This window comes from Helianthus annuus, chromosome 12 (genome assembly GCF_002127325.2).
Source record: "Helianthus annuus cultivar XRQ/B chromosome 12, HanXRQr2.0-SUNRISE, whole genome shotgun sequence".
NCBI lineage: Eukaryota > Viridiplantae > Streptophyta > Magnoliopsida > Asterales > Asteraceae > Helianthus > Helianthus annuus.
Window position 1 is genome coordinate 32,563,440 of NC_035444.2, and position 24,149 is coordinate 32,587,588.

Sequence of the window (24,149 nt, forward strand, 5' to 3'; positions counted from 1 at the left end):
GATTCAGATCAAAACTCTTCTGAACGACTCGTCTAGGTCGTACAACGATCCTACAAGTGGTATCAGAGCTTAGGAGGAAGAGTTATTACCGATTTCAGCTGAAATTTTGACTTCTACATCTTCTTTTTCAAAATTAACAAGATTTTACAGATAAAATGAATTGAATTTCACATATTACACGAGAAATACTGTTTTATCAAATCCTTGAAAGTATCAGATCTTAAATCGACCTATAACTGGATCAATTGGACAAAAATTTGGCCGATATGATGATGTCAGCATCATTTCGCACGGAATAGACGAACTTCATTTCGCACAAAATCAATCTGGTGAACATCATTTCGCACGGATTGAACAAGTTCATTTCACACGGAATCAACATTGTGAACTTCATTTCGCACGAAATCAATCTTGTGAATTTCATTTCGTACGAAATGGATTTCCATTTCGTATCAAGTTGCCATTTCGCTGGAAAGTGTCATTTCGTTAGATCATTTCGCACGAAATCGTCATTTCGTTTGAAAGGGCTATTCCGCATCAAAGTCATTTTGCTCTAAAGCCATTTCATGTCAAGATCATTTCGCACCAACCGAGTACCATTTCAATTCAGTTAATTGATTAGTGATTAAACTGATTTTGTTTGTTTGATTATTTTGTCTCCAGGAAATTCAAGAGGATCACATTATGGCTGAAGAATTTTACAACACGTTCTACAAGGCATTTACATCCGAGTCTTCCGAAACTTCATTTGTTACACCTAAAACCATAACAAAAGCGATCAATGAAAACATTAAACATGATAACTTCTACGGAACACATTCAAAACCACCAACACTCGAAAGTATTGAAGATTACACTTGGTGGAAAGAACATTTCATCAACTGGGCAAAAGCTTACGCTCATGAGAGCTGGTTCTGTTTGGAATTTGGTTATAGTAGGCCGGTAAATGATAAAGGAGAAGATCTCCCACTCAAAAGCTTATCCAAAGAAGACAAATCCGAATTTGCAACTGAACAGAGAATGATTGCTTTAATTCAATCATCAATTAGAGATGACATGTTTGCATTACTTCAACATGATGGGTCATCAAAATCTGTTTGGGAAGCTTTACGGGTTAAAGCTGAGGGGGGTAAACAAATCAAGAAAAATAAAATTGCTTTATTAAAGAAAGAATTTGATTTGTTTGATAACTTGAAAGGTGAATCAGTTAGACAAATGATAGAGAGATTTGGTCATTTAAAAATTGAACTTGATCGTTTTGGAATTGTTAAAACTCGAGATGAAATAATAGATAAAATCATAGAAGCGTTACCACGAGCTGATCAGTGGCAAACGTTTGTGTTCATTTTGAAAAATGATGCGTTATATGATACAATTTCTCTTGATGTCTTGATAGAAAAAATAGAAAGTCATGAGCTTGAGCTACAAAATCAAAGCAAGTTGAGCAGTTCTTCACATCAACAAAATGTGGGTCTTTACTACAAAGGTAACATACCTTCAGTAAAAGTTGGTGAATCACCAAAGACAGCATTTAGTGGTGAGAAGACAAAAGAACCTCAGACAAGCTCATCAAGTTACAATCCGGGATATCATTCATTTTCTTCAAAGACAAATTCTGATGAATCAGAGGAGATACTGTGTAACATTGCTCTTAAATTGAAGAATTCTCCGGCTATGAGCATCAATATGCTAAACAGCAAATGAGCTTCCTTGCATCTGTTCTGGAATCATATGAAGGTCTAGTAGCTGGCAAAATTGGAAATTCAGAGTTAACCAAAGAAGACTACGACCAGATCGATCCGGAAGAGATGGAACTCATTGATATTCGTTGGTGTTTGGCAAGTTGCATCCGCAGAGCTCAGAGATACATGGAGATTACTGGGAAACAGACCATCGGTGGACCATCAACTAAGCTGGGATTTGACAAATTCAAAGTGACCTGCTTCAAATGTAAGAAAAAAGGTCATTTCAAAAGAGAATGCAACAACTCTGCAGTTGATGGAAATGAACATCCTTTTGGAGATGATTATTGCCGAAAGGCGATCTATCACCGAAGCAAAGAAGAGCCGAAAATGATTGAAAATAATCCCAAAGAGAAGTCAAGAGCATGTGCTGTAATCCATGATGATGAAGGATATGATTGGAGTCAGATTCTTCCAGAAGAAGATCGTATTGATAATCGAAGTACAACTCATGGAAAAACTATTTCAAAGAGCAAACATTATGCTTTTGTTGCTGAAATCAAAGAGAAAACCAGAGAAGAGATTCTGAATGAGACAACATACAGAGAAAGAAGCATTGCTGGAAACATAATTGATGAAATGCAAGAAGAATATGAAGATGCTGTCAGCTATAAAAGATGGGACAAGAAGCGAGAGTGCTATGTCAACAAAAATGGTTAACCTGTTGTTTCCAAGAAGGACATAATTTTTGATGATGTTCTTTTAGTAATTACTCGATCTGTTGAATATTATTCAAATGCAGAAAGAGATAAAACATATGTGAAAAGGCTGGAAAAAATCATAAGAGATGTCACGATATCAAGTTTGAGGAAGAGGGATGAAGAAAGAATGAAGAAGAATGTTGAGCGTATGGTAGAAGAGTTGAAGAAGATTGCTGAGGAAATCAAAGACGAAGCTGTGAAAGTGGAAGAAGTGAAAGAAAAAGCTGATGTGAAGTTAGAAAAGGTTGAGAAAGCTGTTACCGAAGAACAACAGTTTAATGAGATGAAGAAGAAAGAAGAAGAAGAAATGAAGAATGAGAGTTTAGTTACTGGTGATGTTGGTGTTGATGCTGGTGATAAGAAGAAGAGTGAAGCTGATCAGAAACAGTCGGAAGCAAACACCAAGGTGCCAATCACTAAGGTAAAATCTGATTCTGAAGTCTTAATTGAAACTGTTGAAAAGTGCAAGAAATGCATGGAAACGTGCAGAGCTTGTACTGAAAAAATGAACAATTCAGAACAAGAATTCTTGAATTCAATAAAATCGAAGAATTTTTCAAAAATAAATACAAAGAGATGTTAGAAAATGAAAAAGTTTTGAAAGATAATAAAGAAAATATAACACAGAAATGTAAAAATTTAGAAAAAGAAAATGAGATTTTGAAAGAAAAAATTTCAAAAATGACAGAAGAATGTTCACAAAAAGAAATTGCATGTCAAGAAATGAAAAAAGAGTACGATTCAATAAAATTGGCTTATCACATTACTAAAAAGTCATATAAAGATGTGAAAAGTCAAATGAAACTTGTTCAATCACGTTTGAGATACTGTTCTGAAACAACTGATACGTTTAAGCGACAGTATGAAATAAAGCAACAAGTTGTAAATTCTTACATTGAGGATGTTGCTAAGCTAAAGCGTCAGATTGCTGATTTAGAACAGGATAACAACAAGTTAAAAAGTTATCATGCATCATCATATGTGCTTGAAAGAATTTTCAACATAAAACCGGATGGTAAAGATTCTGAGCAAAACAAGAAAGGTATTGGCTCAGAGTTTCATCAAGTTCCTCCACCGGAAAAGTTCGCATTTTATGATGATGAAAAGGTCGAAAAAGCTTTCAACATGGTAGATCAATTGCCAGATAACATTGACGTAACCTATTCCAAATCTGATGATTTAAGTGATTCAGAGGTGGTAGGTAAGGTCGTTGAAAGTGTGTTGAAAGAAGAGTCGGTTGAAAAAGGTAAATCTGAATCACAAGATGAAAATGAAGGTAGTTTTCATGAAGAAAATATCTGAAAAACTCAAAATCTGAGAAAAATTTGAATGAAATTCAAAAGGATTGGTTTATACCATGATTGGATCAGACAAATTCTTCCTAGATGTTGTATTCCCGATTCAGAATGTGATTTCGGAAAAGATTGATAAAGTTTTCAAGATGGTTCAGATTGAAAAGTCTGAAATTTCAAAGTTTGCTGGAAAAGGTCACAAAACTTTTTATAACAAATCTGGTTTCAAGAAGAAAAACATGAAGGCTGGGTTGGGTTATATGAAGAAACAAAGTTGGAAGAAAAATGAAATGCCAAGTTATCAGGCAAAAATGAATATTGTTCACGGAACAAGTTCCGAAGAAGAGAAAGAACTCCAATTTAGGCGTCAGTCTAATGAAGAGTTCTATGTTCACAAGAAAAAGCAACAACCACAGGTCAAAGATGTGTCCAAGAGAACATGTTTTAAATGTGATCAAACAGGACATCTTGCACGCAAGTGTCCAAATCTGAAACCTGTTGATGTTGAATTGAAAAAGAAGTTTGATAATGTTGAGAGACAGAAATCTGAGAATGTGAAACAAAGGTCAACCAGATTTGATTCAAAACAAACTTGGAGGTACAACACAAACAAGTTTGCTTCGAATCAAACTTGGAAATCAAACCCGAACAGGTTCGATTCAAGACAAACCTGGAATTCTCACACACCCAGATTAAGAACAACACAAAGTTGGAAAACAACTGTCGATGCAACAAAACCACAACAGTTTTGGAAACCAAAGGTTGTTGAGAATCAAAATGTTCAAAAAGACTCACATTTTTACAAACGAGGTACTCCTAAAGGTCAAACATGGAGTGGTAAGAAACAAATCGCTTCGGTAAATGAAGAAAAAGTTGAAGTTAAAATTGAAAAAATATTTGTTCAAAATGACAAAGATTTTCCGAAGTTGAATGAAGCATATTGTGTTGAAATGCCTAAGGTCAAACAGACCTGGGCTAAATTGTTCAAGTAATCGAATTAAATTGAATGTGCAGGTGCTTCCGAAGAAAACTGTATGTCAAGAGGAGTGTCGGAGCAGCCTGACACAAGAATAAGAGGCTGCTGAACCCTGTGTTGGTTGAAACAGGGAGTTTGTTTGATTTCTATAAATAAATAAACAATATTTCAAAAAACCCTAAAAATTGAAAAAATTGAAAACCAAAAATATGTTTTTATTTTGTCAAAAATTTGAAAAATCAAAAATATGTTTGTTTTTAAATTTTGTCAAATATTCAAAAACTAAAAAATATGTTACTTGAATATGCCGAAACCCTCACGGCGGATCAAACATGATTAATTTCACAAGATTAGAAAACGGTTTTCAAACTGTAAAAAATCATTGTGTTGTAAATCATGGGGGTACATTTGCAGAAAATATAATGTGTTGCAATTCAGTGCACGAAAAGCAGAAATGGATGGCGAGACAAAGCTATCTACATCGGTTTGTCAAATTTTCTTTAAATGGTTTTGCATTTTAGGGGGAGTAAAAAATTTTCAGAAAATCCAAAAACATTAAAAACTTTGAAAAAGCCAAAAGCATGATAAAATTCAAAATTGAGTTTTTGTGTAAAAAGAGGAAATGATAGTACATTAGTAGACAATCACAGTACGCTAAAGAAATGTAATGCTATAATGTGATAAACGGTCTCACTGATGATATGCCAGTAGGTTTTTACACGCTTAGTAGCTTGTTTTCGAGATATAAACCTAAATATCAATACTTTACTTATTTCGTGGGGAACATCTCTCGGATATATAGGTAACCCCTGAAATCTTGTTTGAAGGTCTTTCTATTTCTGACATACTAGGTCTTTGTGCGTGGTGATATCTGGGGTATTATACCTGGACTTCTGATTTTGCGGGAGCAATAGCCTAGTCCTCGTATAATACTTTGCATTTCTTTAATCATAAAGCTCACCCTCAGCATAAAAAAATGATGAAACATTGAAAAATGCTAATCATGTGTTGTTGAAGAAACGATCCCCAAACGGGACACACCTAAAGACGAGCCATCATCTCTTTGTCTGAACGGAAGTTCTAACCTGAGCTCTCATGGCCTCTGCATTACCCGTTTACAGATATCATTAGTGTACATTCACCTGTAAGACTGAATATAGAAGTCTGGATACGGGAGTATATTCTGAGGTGGGACACGCGAATAAGTTAAGTCCTTAAAACACTAAATCCGTATCTCGAAACAGTTGAACTTTGTGTGAAAATTTAAGTGGATTAGTATACTGACAATCTAAGTGAATCGTTTAGAACTTAAAGTGTTTAAAGCTCAACGGTACTAGTGATTTATCATAAACTGATATGATCCTCTGACGCGAACTCAAACAAAAATATTGTCTGAAAATATGTTTGTAAATATTTTTTTACTGCTTTATGTTTCAGAAAAATACAAAAAGATTTTGATTTCTACTTTAGTTTCGACAACCGATGTCTGGGATACTGAGTTTCAAAATCTAAGTATGTTACTTGTGTTTCTGAAAATAAAACAAGTTCATTAATTTAAAACTTGAAGTTTTTAAAATCTAAAATCAAAAACAGTTTGTGAAGTCTCCAAGGTCATTAAGTTGGACTTGGATGATTAACTGTGAGGGATTTGGATGCTCATATTGTTAAAATCTGATTGAAAAGAGCTAGTTTTAGAGATTCTTAATACTGCCAAATCTTTGAAGATTGTTGATAGAGGGAGTGATTTAAAAATGATTAAAAGAGCCAGATTACAATTTCTGGACAATTGAATGTTCAAAACATTGTTACTTATAAATGTTTGAGAAATTGCAGATACCAGACTACGATCCCGACAACTGAGTCTAAGGGGGAGTCTGAAGACGAGCTCGACGCAAGGGGGAGCTTGTAACCGGAAAGCCAGGTGTCAATCCCAAAAGCACGGAAGTTTAACGAAAGGGGGAGCCTGAAGAAAGTGATTTTGATAGAGAAATGAAGATAAAGATTGATGGATGCTTACAATGTTAGAGAGTTTGGAAAGAGCGAGAAAACTGATCAAGACTGAAGATGTGTCATGCTGAAGATTCGACACTGAAGACTTCGTCAACATCCAAGGGGGAGTCTGTTAGTGCATATGTCTATTGACTTCGTCTTGAATCGAGTCTTGTAATCAGATAGGATAAACCAGTGCTTGATAGGCTAGAAGTTAAGAAATGTGTGTATGATAACCATTTCGCACGAAATGAACAAGGGCCACTTCGTGCGAAATGAAACATATCCATTTTGTACGAAATGGAACTTGTGCCATTCCGTGCGCAATGCCCATGCCTATATATATCAGAGCCTAGGTTGTCATTTGTAACGATTGAAATTTGGTAGCGAAGCTCTGCCGAATTGTCTCCAGGTGCTGTAATACTATTAAATCAATACAAGAGACATTTAAAGTAAATCAAGCTATTATCAAGTCCGTTTCATCGAATTCCGCCTTTGATTCGGATCAAAACTCTTCTGAACGACTCGTCTAGGTCGTACAACGATCCTACATTTACACAATAAAATAATGAAAAGCTCAGAATGTATTATTGATTAACATTTTACACAAGTATCCTAAAAATTACAAGCCAAACCAAACCTATAACTTCAAATTAAAATACAAATAGTTACAATAAATTTTATCCACATAACAAATTATAAACTCGTATATTTTATCTAATCACAACTAATATATTTCATTTAGGGTCGTAATATTAACACATGGTAAAAACTTATTTACACATGGTGTATACGGGCCGTATACTGTTATACGGCCCGTATACACCATGTGTAAATAATTTGTCTGGTCGTATACAATGTATACGAACGTGTATACGAGCCGTATACTTTTATACGGCCCGTATTCTTTGAAAATTAGATTTTTCTCAAAGTATTTAAGGGATTTAAGGTGTTAATCACATGAGACATTTTACAGTCGTGAGGTGCTCAAACCTTTCTAAAAGTAGAAAAAAATAAAACATTAACAAGTAACAAAGATTGAAGAACAAAAAAACGTGTCGTATGACTGTAATAAAATGGAAGCTATCAACGCGGGATTACGGGCATGGTGTCATTCTTTAATTAATATTTATAGAATAAAAGGAAGGGTGAGGCATTTGATGAGAGTTGTAAGGAGTCTGAGTCTTCGGTTTCATCAGCCTGTACCGAAGAAACCAAATTCGCAACAATGAATCTGAGTCCATTGTTGTTCGTGAATGTTTTGAATCATCATAGAAGACGTGTCAGGTTCTTCTGCTAGTGGTCGGGCTTCCAATGCTCACACAGGGTGATAAACAACGTTGATATGAACACAAACCAACTGCTTTGTCTTGAGTCGTCGGGAAAACTTTTCCTCAGGGGAGGGTGAGTAGTATGAGTCTGAGTTTATTGTGGTTCGTGAATGTTTCGAATCATCATAGAAGACTATCAGGATTTTGTTGGTTTGTTTCCAACTCTTCTAAAAGACAAGAATACAACGTTCATGTATCACAAGGAATGACCGATCTAAGGCAGAGAACCTGATTCAGATACACAAATTCATCACCGGTTTCTACAGCACAAGCACATACACAGTTAGGGTTTAGAATGTTTGAACTATTCGGATTTTTGTTGGTTTGTCGGGTTCTATAACTACAATCCTTCCAACTGTAACACCCCAAAAACGGGTTTGGTAATCAAACCACGTTAATATTAATGACGGGTAAAACACCGTTAGTGGTGAAAATTTACCCGGTAAATATTAGGTTTTAAGTAAATAAACCTAATATTAATTAAAAGGAAAATAAATGCTTTGAGAAAAGTAAGTTTATAAGAAGCTCGAGTTAACAGGACTTAAAATAAAACGGGTTATAACTCTCGAAACCCACTAAGTAACTAGGAATATCAACCTAGTTAATTATGTGCTTTGAAAACAATAAAGAAAACTTGGTTTATAATCCTTTTGATAACTCTAAAAACTTGAGGGACTAAAAGGGTTAAATGAGAAAATAGTTTTAATTTAATAAAAATCAAAACACCAAAACACACACTCATGTGTGTGTTCTGGTCGTGATTTACACAGGAGCCAAAAAGGGTTCTTAATCAAAACCCTAAATCACATGAAATTCAGCCAAATCAAAGGAAATCAAGCTAGGAAATTGGGGCTCTAACTAAAATCATGATCACCTAGCTTAGGGGATCACAAGGTATGTTGAATTTTGAAGTTTGGTGATATTTTGAAATTTTGATGAACATGCATGAACGAAATTCTGGAATGAATGTTGAATGTATGAATGATATTGAGTTGAAACCATGTCTAGGAACAAACCCTAGTTGATAATTTGATAAACTAGCGTTGAAAACTATGAAATTGATAATCACCCATAAATGTGTTAAGTGGGTTTTTATAACAATGTGATGAACACATGAATTTGAATGTTAGTTTGAGAAAGTTGGTGTTATAATTCAAGTTCTTGATGTCGATCATGTAAAGTAGACATAGGTGCTTGATTTTGATACTAAAACTTAGTGACATATATGTGTTTGTAATGATATGTTGGTAAAATTGGGGTAAGGTGTTCAAGAGATAGCTTAGAGACTAATCTTGAATGCGAAACCCGCCAAGTGTTCGATGAAATGCTTAAATAATATGGTGCAGACCTGAATTTTGAAAATTCACAATAAATCACAGAAAAATCGTATGGGTGTGTACTTTATATGCCTAGAAAGGTCTCTAAGTAATCTGCATTTCGTTAGTTAATATGATGACTTGGTTCAGATGTTAAATGGGTCAAAAACGTCGAATTCAGTGGCTATTTCGAAAAGACAGCATGCTGTTTGGGCTAAAAATAAGTTGCTGTCCTAATTTTGTAAAAATCATATAAAATCATAGAAACATCGTTAGAAGACGTACCATATATGCCTAGAAAGGTATTTGAGAGTTCTACGATCCATCTTTGAACATGTTGATCTAATTCATCTTTTAAATGAGTCAAAATGGTCAATTACAGCAGCTGAATACAAAATCGCTGCACATTAATAATGTTCTTATTAACCAAGAAAAAGACATAGGATTGTACATACTCGCTTTAGGCATGAAGTATTGATTGTTGGGAACAAATAACACTTTATGTGACATGCTTAAAGTGTTTAAAATCACTTACTAACTAGTTTGTATAAGTAACTTCATTAACGAGTCAAATGGTTAGTGAATGAAAAGAATTATGGTATAAAACTAGTTGTTGAATATATGGCATGATTTGATTGATAAGCGTGTAAAAAGACCATAGGGTGATGGCCATTGTATAGAATGACCAATCTAACCATCTTATGGATGTTATGATATAGTTTGACTTTAAACAAGCTAGGTGAGAGCTTGGAAAGGAACGGGTCAAACGGATGATGAATGCGAAGAATGTTTGCGCGGATGCGAGGTAAGTAAAGCTTACAACTTTATCGTAAGATATGTATTTATTTATAGATTATAAATACGACAAGGTTATATTCAAAATATGATTTTGACATGAAAAGATACGGGTCGGAACATATCAAAAGACGAAAAACCATGTTTAATGGTAAAAATGGGTGAAATGGTAATTTGGTCATGGGATGACATAAATAAAAATGAGTTTTTGAATGGCTACTTTCTAAGTAAGCTTAAACGAATAAAAAGGGTAAAATGGTGATCTAGTCAAATATAAGCGCAAAATGTTTGGTCGTTTAGACCAAACGGGTCAAATGGTAATGTTGATACCATTTGACAATTAACGACTAATAAGTGTTTGTGGAGTTTTATGCACACAGGATAAATCGGCTTATGAATTAGCGATGCTATGAATTAGCGATTATTGAGACAAGGTATTAAAACGGGTCAATATGTTGATCCGAACCAGGTACGCATATTGTGAGTTATAGATAAGTATACAGTAGATTGTGCATAATCAAGGGGAGAGATTTAAACTTAAAAGGTTTAAATCTTCGAAACAGGTCAAAAGAATTATGCGCATAGATTGGGTACTAGCCGCGTAATTCATAAAAGTTACAAACCCGAATTTTTGAGATAAACATGTTGATGTATGCTTAATGGTTAATTAGAAACAAGTTTGTGGTTTAAAAACTTGAACATGTCAAAAGTCTTTAAAAATGAATTTTAAAGCCAAGGGCTCGAAGCCTATTAATTTGTCAATTCAGATGTTAAGTTTGAAAGCTACCGTAAGTTACGGTAGCTACTGCAACTTACGGTAGCGAATAAATTGTTACGGCAGTTTTCTACTGCCTTACGGCAGACCAGTTTTGCCCAGTGGCTACCGTAACTTACGGTGGCTACCGTAAGTTACGGTAGAGCCTAGTCACTTTTGCTGAATTTTGCATATCATAGTTAATCGAATCCGTTTTTGAGCATACTTTCGATTACGGCACGCGACGGGTGTAAAACCTACAAATCATTGTTATTTTAATTGTTTGGCTCATGGGACTTGTATTAACTTGTAAATAAACTATCAAAACTAACTTTTATGTTGGTTTTGATTCTAGGTGAATGTTATATGCTTCCGGATGAAGATCAAGCCATGAGCAAGAACCGAACACACCTCTCAATGAAGCTTCCGCATTCGATCTTGTTTTGTTTTAATAAAAGTGGATTATGTAAACACTTTTAACGATGTCTTTGGATGTTGTAAACATGTTTAAATACTTATGATGTAAAAGTTTTTGTTAAGTGGCATTTTCATATAAAATGCTTACTTTAATGTTATGTAAATGTTAAAAATTATTATGGGTGTTACACCAACATTATTGAAAATTAACGTAAACAAATCTTTCAAGGTCTTAAGTGATGGACAATTGGTTAACAGATGTAGAAGAGTTTGTGTAGAGATCTTTACATAAATCAAGCATGGTTTCTCGACAAATGAAGTATTATCTGACAAAACTCAAAACAAATGTAAGCTTCCCCAGTAATCATCCACTTATACCTCCATTCCCTGGAGAGAATACTTGTCCTTGCTGCCTCTTCGGTTGGTAAAAGACATAGGATGCTTTCTAATACATGCTCTTATAGAGAAGCGTTGGGATTCAAGGGTTTATGAGTCAAAGTTAACATTCAGATTCAGATTCAGAAAGCAGATGATTTTGTACTTGGTTTATTCTCTTTAATCTATTAGAATGATCCTTGTTTTGTCACGTACATGCGTTTAATTCCCAACATCCTTGTTTTGTCACGTACATTTCGTAAGAAACTTTTCGTGCACTGAACCTTCCGTTGTGTACACAAATTCACCATCGGTTTCTACAGCACAAGCACATACACCGGTTTCCAAGTAGGGTTTAGAATGTTTGAAGGAAATGTTGGTTCAATATCAACTCATTTTTAGTAGTGTTTGTTTGAGAACCTGATTTAGATAAACAACGGTTCTCCAATTCTAGAGTAAGCAAATACACAACGGTTCTCCAATTCCAGAACAATAATGAACGTTCAGTTGTGTATACAAATTCATCACCGGTTTCTATAACACAAGCACATACACAGGGAGAATGTTCTCGAAATTGAAGGAAAAGAAAAAATGGTTGCTGATGTTTTTCACTATCAGGATTTTGTTGGTTTGTTTCTAGGTAGGGTTTAGATGTTTGATGTATTTGTGGATCAACAGAAATAACTGAAATAACAGCTTCAGAATCTATTAACCCACAATTGGTTTGAATTTGTAGATCAACAAATGATTGGTTTAATACCAACTGCTCGAAATCCCTTTCGTTTTCCGACTGTTTCAGTTTTGATTCAATAAATAATATCTGATTGAGAAGCACTAAAACGGTTGCGGTTGTCCAATTGAGGGTTACTCTGTTATATACATCAACAAATCATTGGTTTAATACCAACTGCTCGAAATTCCTTTCGTTTTTTGGATCGTTCTAATAGATTAAAGAGAATAAACCAATTTTTACCATTTTTACCATAAGAATACGGCCGTATACAATTATACGGCCCGTATACACAAAGTTAAAAAAAAATTACCGGATCGTATACAATGTATACGATCTGTGTATACGGGCCGTATACTATTATACGGATCGTATACTATAGGTAAAAAATGATCGTATCAGACTCTCTCCCCCTCCTTTTCTCTCTCTAACAATCCTAGACCCAAACCACCGCAATCCACCACGTTCTGCGAAAAAAACATCATTTGTTCATCATTGTTCTTGAAGATGAAGATGAAGAAACGAGGGTTTATTATCCTTGTCTTGAGAACCTGATTATGATTTAAATAATGCACGAAGATCCTTGCATTAGACACAATTTGATGGAATTTGTGGATCAACAGAAATAACTGAAACAACTCGCCATTCTCTTGAACCTGTATACATTGATTGTGGATTTAACTTGCGAGAATTGGGTCCGTCGCATGATAGAAGATACATATCGTCCATTCAAGTTGAGCTTCCTGATGCAAACCGGACGGAATCTACGAAGAAATTGTTGGTATTTGTGGATTTCGATTGGTTCAAAACTTAACGCCTGTACCCTTCAATCCGGCCAATAATACGTTCATTATATGTGGTTCCAATGTCCTACTACTACAATCCTTCCAACGCCTGTACCCTTCAATCTTCTTGAGTATTTTTCTAACTTTATGCTTGCATCCACCACAGTGAATCTTAACTTTGAGTGAAAGAGTCTGTTTAACTACAACACAAGAACATACACATTCTGAATAACTTCACAAAGATTTGTTGGAATTTGTGGATTTCGGCTGGTTCAGAAACTTAACAAGAGAAGGAACTAAAAAAATACAATTGATTACTCGGTCGAATAATGGCCAATAATCCGTTCATGATAGAAGAGTTGAGCAAGAATTGGGTCCGTCGCATGATAGAAGATACATATCGTCCGTTCAATTTGAACTTCCTGATCTCGCAATCGTCGCTCTCGCTGGCTTCAGAATAATCGTCGACGTCGTCGCTGGGGTTTTTTCTCTTCTGGTTACCAGGCCTATCATCTCCGTCTACGTTTGGTTTCCTCAACGAAGAACCATCAGCCATTATCTGCCCTTTTTCCTTTGGTTTTCTGGTTGATTTTGAGAAAGAGAGAGAGAGAGAGAGACAGGGGAGGGTGAGGGTTTTGAATTGATTCCAGTGCTCAAGTTTCAAGTACTTGAGTGAAAGATTTGTTGGAATTTGTGGATCAACAGAAATAACTGAATACAACTGGTCAAATCACACACTATATAAAGTGTAAACTTATCGTGTGTTGTAGTTTGGAAAGATGACCAAATAGAGATCTAATCAAGATTTACGTCTGATGTTCAAGTTTGATCACATTTTGACTGAAATAACTGAGAACCTGATCCTTGTTTTGCTTCAAGGATTTACGTCTGATGTCCAAGTGTGATCACATTTGACTTTGTTCTTCGTTTTTTGGATCGTTCTAATAGATTAAAGAGAATAAACCATTTTTTACCCTAAGAATACGGGTCGTATACTATTATACGGCCCGTATACACCATGTGAAAAATATTTACCAGATCATTTTTTACCCTTTAAATAAGGGCCGTATACTATTATACGGCCGTATACATCATGTGAAAAAAATTTAACTGATCGTATACAATGTATACGATGATTGTATATGTGCCGTATAATATTATACGACCCGTATACTATGGGTAAAAATCGGTAAAAATGGTTTATTCTCTTTAATCTATTAGAACGATCCTTGTAATCATTAACCGGCTTTGAACGCGTGTAGAACACTCGTAATCGTCAACCGACTTTGAAACCGGACGGAATCTACGAAGAAACTGTTGGAATTTGTGGATTTCGGTTGGTTCAGAAACTTAACAAGAGAAGCAACTAACACAAATATCTCGATATGGTTGGTGTAAAAGCTCACATTTTACTACGTTGACCATGTTTTTTGACAAATCATCTGCTTCCTGAATCTGAATCTGAATTTGAAAGTTAACTAGACCCTTCAAGTTGTCATTCATAACAACTAAGCGTCTGGAGAAGAGTATGTTGATATAGGAGAGTTGATGCAATTTTCCAAGCATTTTATCGTGTGTTGTAATTTTAATGAAGCAATGAAGATTGAATATGTAAACCGCATCCGTCTTCTGTTATGATTCTAAACATTCCGAATAACTAGCAGAACCCGACACGTCTTCTGTGATGATTCGAAACATTACGAATAACTAGCAGAAGAACCCGACACGTCTTCTGCTAGTTACTTTTTTCTTCGATTTCAACGAGGCAACTTTCCTTATCACCCGAACCGGTGATTTCTTATCCATACTATTCTTCATAGCCATATTCCCACTCATAAGTTGTTGATCTTTGGATGGTGATTTACTCCCGAACAAACCATGCCCACCTTGACCAGAATAGATAAGCGTATCACTCGATCTACTTACATTCGAATAACGCTGAGAATCCACAACGCTTATGGCCAGATTCTTTCCTTCAATCTCGGCAAAATCAATGCCTGCTTGTTTTATTATCACGAAAGTACTGAACAACCGAGATAACAGCTCCAGTATTTATCACCAACTTATCTTTAGTAGTGTTTGTTTGAGAACCTGATTCAGATACACAACGGTCTCTTTGCTTCGTCCACTAGAACTATTTGTGTATGCATTATTTTGGTAGTTAACAACACTAATTAGAAAAAAATCTGTAAAATTAATCATATCGAGTGCTATAACAGGATGGATGTGACACACACAAATAGATAAGTTGTTGCAGTTGTCAAGACTGTTTTTCGGGTTTCCAATGCTCACACAGGGTGATAAACAACGCTGATACGAACACATGTGTTTCGAAATAGGCTTTGTTCTTGGTTTAATGAAGTTACACGTAACATCTAGTTATATTCAGATTTAAACAATGCACGCCTCAACTGAGATAACGGACATCCATCAAGCTCAAAAAGAAAACTTGTGTTTCCCATAGTCACAAAAGATTGCGGTTTGTATTTCGCATAGCCACCGTTTCCGTAGTAAAAAACGGTTGCGGTTTGTACATTCAATCTTCAATACTTCATTAAAATACCACTAGTTGAAGAACCCGACACGTCTTCATGTTACGTAGAATGTTCTAGAAATTGAAGGAAAAGGAAAAGATTTGTTGAAATCGAATTTGACAACTATGACAGCTTATTAAAAGTAGCAATCACCTCCAATCATTTCCTGGTCAAATCACACACTATAAAGTTTAAAGTTATCGTGTGTTGTAGTTTGGAAAGATGACCGAATAGAGATCTGAATAACAAACTGTGGAGAACTTGTTTGTGTCGGGTTCTTCTGCTAGTTACTCTGTAACGCCCCAAAACTCGGGTCTAAATATTTTATTTGGACATTTTATTTGGTTGGCATAAGTAAGTAGGATTTATTAGTTAAGTGGGATATTTCACAAATAACCAAGCTATCTAACTTGGTTAGATAGTGTTGGCTATCAATTGAGAATGGAAAATAATGGGGGTTAAATAAATAAGAGAGAACATGAGGGACTAAGGTTGCCAAATATGAATCTGAATTTAATTAAAAACAAAATCTCACACACACTAGATGGGTGTGTGCGTGAGAACGATCAGGGAGAAGAAAAAAGGGGTGAAACCCTAGTTCTCAAGAAAGCTTCAAATTGACAAGGAAATTAGGCTCAAATCCGATGCATGAACTCGTTTTCTTGATGATCTAGCCCTAACAAACATGTGGTAAGTTGTATTTTATGATTTGATGATCTTGCTATGAAGTGGGTTATGGTCAATCCATGAAATTGTATGAAATTGATCATGTAGATGTGTTAGAATCACATTATAGAACATGAACTATGCAAGATTCTAAGTAATTTGATGATTTTGGATGAAACCCACTTGTGGTAGTGAAGATGATGATATGGATAATCATGCATGTTCATTTGTTGTGTAAGATTGATGTATGATGTTGTATGTAATGAGTGATGGTCAGTTAATTTGGGTATAGTATGAAAATTACATGATTCTAGTGGAATTTGATGATCTTGATATGAGTTAGTAAGAATTTGCAAAGAATGCTTGTACATAATGTTTTGTTAGTAGTACATCCGCCAAGTGTTCGATGAAATGCCTAAGAGAGCAAAATTTGTGAAATTGTATGAAAGTTATGGGTAATTATGTATAGAAGGTGCTTATGGTGTAGCCATTAGCAAAATAATAAGTTAAGTATGCTTAAGGTGGAGTCATTATGAGAATTCGGATTTGAATGTATGGTTTGGTAAAATTATGCATTAGGAACTTGTACCTTATGTCCCAATGATGTAATGCTCGCCATATACTTTATGCATTTGATTCATGGTGATTGAGAGCAAATGTGTACGAATATGTGATGCGTAGTTTATTGATAAGTGATAATGTTGGAATTATGTCGTGTACATATGTAAGATGATAATCTGATTGTGCGAATGTCGAACAATGCGGTTGTCGAATGTAGAGTTAAGAAAGCATAAGTATGTGTATATTGTGTAAGCGACTAGGCGATCATATAGTTGTATGTGTTATACGACATTATGTATGAAATTAATATGATGTCATTAATATGATCTAAGTGGTTGACAAATCATGTCGTATGCGTGTTAGTGGAAGTCAATGTAGATAAGAGTTGGAAAAATGTATGTTAATATGAATAAGTATAAATATTAACATTATTATGGCATGACGGCATGAAAGAATAGGAACCACACTAGCATGGACCAAGCATGGAAGGCCAACGGGTCAAGATGAGGCAAGGAAGCGGTTATGAACACGGATGCACAAGGTAAGTGATTTCCGTAATCACTTCGTAGTACAAGTAAGTAATAAGGTGTTGTAATGAATTAAATATGATGTTTGAGGTCAAATATGTGTTAAAGTCTTTCGTCGTAAATGATGGGTTTAAGGTTGACCAAAATGCCCATGATGGGTATTTTGGGGTAAACGAACTTAAAAGTGGTTTAGAAGCAAGTTATTCGATTAGAGTAATGTTTTGGACATGTATGGAAGTGGGGATGATGGTTTGGTCAGTCATAGACCAATTAATGCGCGAATACCCTTAACGGGTCAAATAGTTAGAAAATAGTTAAGTCGAATATATGTAAGTTAAGGATTTCCGTAATCCGGAGGTAAGATTTTAAGTTCATATGATAGAATGTGAATTTACAAGCATGTAGGAAGAAACGGGAGGTCAAACGGGTAAACGGTTCAAAAGTTACGTGCGTTTTAGTGCGTACGGACGACGTAACGAACCTGCAGAAAACTGCAAAAACTAGAGGGCGTCGCCGACGGGTAGGGTACCCAAAGGTGGGATCCTAAAGAATATGTAGTAATATGGTACCCAAAGGTGGGATCCTAAAGAATATGTAGTAATATGGTACCCAAAGGTGGGATCCTAAAGAATATGTAGTAATATGGTACCCAAAGGTGGGATCCTAAAGAATATGTAGTAATATGGTACCCAAAGGTGGGATCCTAAAGAACATGTAGTAATATGGTACCCAAAGGTGGGATCCTAAAGAACATGTAGTAATATGGTACCCAAAGGTGGGATCCTAAAGAATATGTAGTAATATGGTACCCAAAGGTGGGATCCTAAAGAATATGTAGTAATATGGTACCCAAAGGTGGGATCCTAAAGAATATGTAGTAATATGGTACCCAAAGGTGGGATCCTAAAGAACATGTAGTAATATGGTACCCAAAGGTGGGATCCTAAAGAACATGTAGTAATATGGTACCCAAAGGTGGGATCCTAAAGAATATGTAGTAATATGGTACCCAAAGGTGGGATCCTAAAGAATATGTAGTAATATGGTACCCAAAGGTGGGATCCTAAAGAATATGTAGTAATATGGTACCCAAAGGTGGGATCCTAAAGAATATGTAGTAATATGGTACCCAAAGGTGGGATCCTAAAGAATATGTAGTAATATGGTACCCAAAGGTGGGATCCTAAAGAATATGTAGTAATATGGTACCTAAATGTGGGATTCTAAGTTAAGAATTTCCTTAAGTAGATACGTATGAAGGTATGTATGTATGTATGTGTGAATATAAGTGGTATGTATGAATGTATGTATGTATGTATGTATGTAGGTGTGTATGTGGGTAGTATGTGTATGTGTATATATATATCCAAGTGAGTATGTACGAAAGTGTGTGCACGTATGTAGGGTTGTGAGAAGGCATGTAATAGGTATGTATGTAGACATGTATGCATGTATGTATGTAGGTATGCACGTATGTAGGAACGTACGTATGAATGTAGGTACGTAGGTTTGTAAGCAGTTATGTGTGAACGGATGCACATATGTAAGTATGTATGAAAGTATATACGCATGTATTCAATGAAATTGAGTATTGACGATAATAATAGTGTGCCTTGTGAACGAAGTGTAACGCAGGTACAATGAGAAAGTCTCACCACGGAATGTACGATCAAATGGAAAGCTGGGATGTAAAGAATTAACGGAACAAAAAGTAAACGTGAATAAATCTTGTATGTTTATAATGCGTACTAATGTTATGAATTTAATGTGGTGAGCGCAGGTAGTACGAGTCATGAGGATCATCAAGGAACAGAGATCGAGGATCGAGTCACTAGTGAGATTGTACGGGAACGTTGATGTATATAATGTAGTAAACATAAGCTATGTTTCTACTTAGTAAATAAGTCGATTGATGGATTTATGTGAAAGAGTTATGTTAAAGTTAATTTTAAATAAGTTAAGGTGTTTATAATGAAAGAAAGTTTATGGCTTGAACTTCCGCTGCGACTTTTAGTCAAATACGTATTAGGGTCTTACAAGTTGGTATCAGAGCCCTGGTTTGAGGGAATCAAGTACGAGAAGGTAGGTACTTGAACTCAAACCTATGTGCTCTTGTGATAAGGAACCTGTACAATCCATGACTCGATCAAGATCTAAAGGTAGAAATGGTATGAAAACGTATATGTATGTATTCATATGGAGAAGCTAACGGTTTGCTATGTGCAAGGTAAGCTTAAAAGTTTGGAGAGGATGATCCGTGAATGCAGTCTAAGGTGGATGCTAAGGCAGTTAAGGATGCGAATGGACAGACGGACCCCAGGTACACAATGTTGATATGTAAGTGTACCGTTGTTAAAAGAAAAAGGAAGAAGTCTCCTTGGGAGGGTAAGTACTAAACGGAAGACAACGATATTGTCTTGGTAAAATTTTAAAAAAAAAAAATGTAGCACGAACTGAGACCCACTAATGCGGACATAAGGCGATGATTACCTGATGGCACGGAATTAGTATGTGAATTGCGCACCTGGCCAGTACGCAAGAAGCATATGACATTCGTGAGACCGTGGTAATTATCGCAGGTGTGTCCGTTAGAATTGGGTAGCAGGTGGGCGTGCGGGTGAAGTGGGTAGTAAGGCTCTCGGGAAATTGAGAGTACTATGTAGGAATGAAAAGTATGAGTGATAAAAATGAAGAATGTTGAATCCGTAAGAAAGTACGGATCAACAGGGTATAAATGAAATGTTTGAATCCGCGAGACGGATTCAAAGAATGAAAGGTGTAAAATGCAATGTTTGAATCCGCAAGATGGATTCAAGGAATGAAATGCAGAAAATGATATGTTTGAATCTGTGAGACGGATTCAGCACGTGTAATGAATGAAAGATGTGAATGGATGATGTAAGTGAAATGTTTAAATCCGTGAAAAGGATCTAAAGTACGAAAGGAAGAAAATGTATGAATGGTATGTTTGGAACCGCTAGACGGATTCAAAACATGAAAGCAATAAAAGGCATGAAGGTGACGTTTGAGTTCGCGGGACGGATTTAAAATATAAAAAGGATGAAATTAGTCCACATCACAATGTGTCGACAGTTTGACCGTGGTTGTGTCAAACGAGTCATACGGGTAAATGTAAAGTAATAAACAAAAGAATGATCGTAGTGGGCATGCAAACCTAAATTTTAAAGCGAAAGAAAGAAGTTCGAACAAGTTATGTGTTAAATGTGTTAGTAATTGACTCTTAGGAGTCATAATGAATTACGGGCTACGACCCGGATAATGATTTAAGTACGAACAAGAAGGGTAAGTTTTGTTAAGAATACCGAAATGATGTAATGAATGTCTTTACAGGTAAGCATGAATGGAAAGAAGTATGAAGAGTACCTCAATACATCTATGGTAAGTAAGAAATGACAGTCCGACCTGGAAAGGTCAAACTGCAAAGGTTGATGAAATGAGGAACCAGAATAAAAGAATTTCATGTAAGGAATGAATTGCGAAATGTGTTAAAGTTTGTACGTAGGACGTTGAAAAAAAAAAGGAAATATAGGTGAGTAATCACCTAGTATAATGAATGCCCGAATGAAATGTGCTAACCGCTAAAATTTTAGATTATAATGTTAGGAACTATTGATGTGATGAAACCAAATGAATTGGTGGAAGGATGTGCACGGGCGAAAGCGCATTACGCGGATGAATGAAATCTAGCCTGGTATGGCTAGTACTCGGGAAGAATGCGGATCGGTCTGGGTTGCGGATCGTCGATTGATGATATGAGATGAGGTCAGTAAAAAGTTTAACTTATGTTAGATGAGTAAGAATTGGTATATCGAAAGTCTATGATATGCGTATAATGATACGTCGACCCTTCTATGAAGGTGAAATGTAAGTAGAAAGGACTTTAGTAACGGGATGATAGGATTTGCTCGTGGTGAGCAGAATGAAACAAGGTATATGATACAATAATAGAATGAAATAAATCACAAAAGTGAAAATGACACTAGTAAGGGCTCTGGATAAGTTTCTGACCGTTCCTGTGTTTGTGAAGGTAAAGTTTGCTTAATTTAAGAAAGTAGGGACAAAGCGTACAAGTATACTCAATTATGAGTAAAATTTTAGCCAAGATCGTGAATATATTCGTATTGTATTACGCACTCTAAATGAGTACAAAGAAAGGAGGGTAAGAGTAAGAATGAGCAAGGTTTCGGGGACGAAACCTCTTTTAAGGAGGGTAGATTTGTAACGCCCCAAAACTCGGGTCTAAATATTTTATTTGGACATTTTATTTGGTTGGCATAAGTAAGTAGGATTTATTAGTTAAGTGGGATATTTCACAAATAACCAAGCTATCTAACTTGGTTAGATAGTGTTGGCTATCAATTGAGAATGGAAAATAATGGGGGTTAAATAAATAAGAGAGAACATGAGGGACTAAGGTTGCCAAATATGAATCTGAATTTAATTAAAAACAAAATCTCACACACACTAGATGGGTGTGTGCGTGAGAACGATCAGGGAGAAGAAAAAAGGGGTGAAACCCTAGTTCTCAAGAAAGCTTCAAATTGACAAGGAAATTAGGCTCAAATCCGATGCATGAACTCGTTTTCTTGATGATCTAGCCCTAACAAACATGTGGTAAGTTGTATTTTATGATTTGATGATCTTGCTATGAAGTGGGTTATGGTCAATCCATGAAATTGTATGAAATTGATCATGTAGATGTGTTAGAATCACATTATAGAACATGAACTATGCAAGATTCTAAGTAATTTGATGATTTTGGATGAAACCCACTTGTGGTAGTGAAGATGATGATATGGATAATCATGCATGTTCATTTGTTGTGTAAGATTGATGTATGATGTTGTATGTAATGAGTGATGGTCAGTTAATTTGGGTATAGTATGAAAATTACATGATTCTAGTGGAATTTGATGATCTTGATATGAGTTAGTAAGAATTTGCAAAGAATGCTTGTACATAATGTTTTGTTAGTAGTACATCCGCCAAGTGTTCGATGAAATGCCTAAGAGAGCAAAATTTGTGAAATTGTATGAAAGTTATGGGTAATTATGTATAGAAGGTGCTTATGGTGTAGCCATTAGCAAAATAATAAGTTAAGTATGCTTAAGGTGGAGTCATTATGAGAATTCGGATTTGAATGTATGGTTTGGTAAAATTATGCATTAGGAACTTGTACCTTATGTCCCAATGATGTAATGCTCGCCATATACTTTATGCATTTGATTCATGGTGATTGAGAGCAAATGTGTACGAATATGTGATGCGTAGTTTATTGATAAGTGATAATGTTGGAATTATGTCGTGTACATATGTAAGATGATAATCTGATTGTACGAATGTCGAACAATGCGGTTGTCGAATGTAGAGTTAAGAAAGCATAAGTATGTGTATATTGTGTAAGCGACTAGGCGATCATATAGTTGTATGTGTTATACGACATTATGTATGAAATTAATATGATGTCATTAATATGATCTAAGTGGTTGACAAATCATGTCGTATGCGTGTTAGTGGAAGTCAATGTAGATAAGAGTTGGAAAAATGTATGTTAATATGAATAAGTATAAATATTAACATTATTATGGCATGACGGCATGAAAGAATAGGAACCACACTAGCATGGACCAAGCATGGAAGGCCAACGGGTCAAGATGAGGCAAGGAAGCGGTTATGAACACGGATGCACAAGGTAAGTGATTTCCGTAATCACTTCGTAGTACAAGTAAGTAATAAGGTGTTGTAATGAATTAAATATGATGTTTGAGGTCAAATATGTGTTAAAGTCTTTCGTCGTAAATGATGGGTTTAAGGTTGACCAAAATGCCCATGATGGGTATTTTGGGGTAAACGAACTTAAAAGTGGTTTAGAAGCAAGTTATTCGATTAGAGTAATGTTTTGGACAAGTATGGAAGTGGGGATGATGGTTTGGTCAGTCATAGACCAATTAATGCGCGAATACCCTTAACGGGTCAAATAGTTAGAAAATAGTTAAGTCGAATATATGTAAGTTAAGGATTTCCGTAATCCGGAGGTAAGATTTTAAGTTCATATGATAGAATGTGAATTTACAAGCATGTAGGAAGAAACGGGAGGTCAAACGGGTAAACGGTTCAAAAGTTACGTGCGTTTTAGTGCGTACGGACGACGTAACGAACCTGCAGAAAACTGCAAAAACTAGAGGGCGTCGCCGACGGGTAGGGTACCCAAAGGTGGGATCCTAAAGAATATGTAGTAATATGGTACCCAAAGGTGGGATCCTAAAGAATATGTAGTAATATGGTACCCAAAGGTGGGATCCTAAAGAATATGTAGTAATATGGTACCCAAAGGTGGGATCCTAAAGAATATGTAGTAATATGGTATCCAAAGGTGGGATCCTAAAGAACATGTAGTAATATGGTACCCAAAGGTGGGATCCTAAAGAACATGTAGTAATATGGTACCCAAAGGTGGGATCCTAAAGAATATGTAGTAATATGGTACCCAAAGGTGGGATCCTAAAGAATATGTAGTAATATGGTACCCAAAGGTGGGATCCTAAAGAATATGTAGTAATATGGTACCCAAAGGTGGGATCCTAAAGAACATGTAGTAATATGGTACCCAAAGGTGGGATCCTAAAGAACATGTAGT

General features: G+C 35.6%; 1 long non-coding RNA gene across 3 annotated transcripts; it reads left to right on the forward strand.

The window, feature by feature from the left end:
- The first annotated feature begins 8,774 nt into the window (after positions 1–8,774).
- Positions 8,775–11,435, forward strand: LOC110896589. 3 transcript variants are annotated; one of them, XR_002568016.2, is made up of 4 exons: positions 8,775–8,925; positions 10,067–10,152; positions 10,523–10,611; positions 11,252–11,435. It is a non-coding gene; the product is annotated as an uncharacterized LOC110896589 (long non-coding RNA). The 3 variants fall into 3 exon arrangements; XR_004874742.1 differs by having other exon boundaries at positions 10,067–10,611; XR_004874741.1 differs by having other exon boundaries at positions 10,067–11,435.
- The last annotated feature ends 12,714 nt before the right edge of the window (positions 11,436–24,149 follow it).